We start from the raw sequence: 1395 nt of genomic DNA, 5'->3' as shown, positions 1-1395 counted from the left end.
CAGACTCAGTGGGACACATTTTTTGATTAGTATGCAGAAGCTTCCAAAAGACATTAAGAATCTGAAGTTCGGAGCCTTAAGGACTCCCAAGAAAAACTAAAATCGCAGTAAAGGAATTAAAACAGAAAAAATGCACCAATAGGGGACCCCCATCATCAGCACCAACACAACTTTATCCACAATTGACTGAGAATGAATCTGTAGAAGACATAATTGATTATTTTTTAGTGTGCCTCCCCCATACAAACCCCAGGCACAATCTGAACCCGAGGAAGTTCAAAGTAACCAAATAGATTCTTCCTGAGGAATCAGCCCACCCCATCAGGAAACCATAACCATCACCTGCCCCTGGGGCATGCCCGCAGCCACCGGAGACATGGCATCTGTCTCCTGAAGCCTCAACCTCCTCTTATTTAAGGTCCGACCCCCAATATGGTCCAGTCCCACCTTTAAAAATGAAAAAGACTCATCTTATGCCTTTACGCCAACTTCCAGGACAGGGTCCAAATGGGGAAACTACAGTCAGAGTTTATTCCCCTTGGACCCCAGGAGATCTCCTAAACCTTGTTAAGCAATTCCCCAATATCAGGGAAGAACCCCAGAAGTTTAGAGATGAATTGGAAGCTGTAATCAATTGTTATGAGCCAACATGGGTGGATTTAAACCAATTAATGAGAAGTGTTCTGCCCTCCTAGGTCTGTAACCACCTCATCGAACAGGCAAATTGGCCTCCTCAAGACCGCGGAATGGGAGGTCGCTTAGTAGGTGCCCGAGAATGCCTTCTTGAGGCCGTGCTTAAAATCTGCCCCAGGAAAACTGACTGGGCCAAAATAAATAACTGTAAGAAAAATAAAAGGAGAATCCCCAGCAGACTACATGGATCACTTGAAACTCATATTTGAAAGACATTCTGGCATTGAAGATGCAGCTGAAACTGCCCCAGAAGCAGTTGCTACCGATTTGTCCAAGGACTTCTTTCTAAAGTCCAGGAACAGCTGCATATAATTGCTGTAGGTTGGCAGACTAAGACGCTTACAGAATTAGTCACCATTGCTAATCACTGTACAGCCTGCCAAGAAAAGAAAAAGGAATCCACGGAAACTAAGCTAATGTCTTTACAAATACAAACTTTAGGCAGAGGTAGAAGCTGAGGTTTCCATCAAGGACAATTCAGAGGCAGGGGATGTGGTAGTGGGATGGGATGAGGATAATTTCAGTCCCAAAATAATGACAGTTGTCATTACTGTGGCCAGCCAGGACACTGGAAGGCTCAATGTCCTCACCGGCCTGGCCAGCCGGGGATGACGTTTAACCAGCTACCACCTCCTCTCACTCAATTCTCCGTCCCGAATCAAGGAGCCTCCTGTTAGGACAGCCTGAGGAATGATAACATCA

Source organism: Alligator sinensis, unplaced genomic scaffold, assembly GCF_000455745.1.
Source record: "Alligator sinensis unplaced genomic scaffold, ASM45574v1 scaffold696_3, whole genome shotgun sequence".
Lineage (NCBI taxonomy): Eukaryota > Metazoa > Chordata > Crocodylia > Alligatoridae > Alligator > Alligator sinensis.
This window is presented reverse-complemented; position numbering follows the sequence as displayed.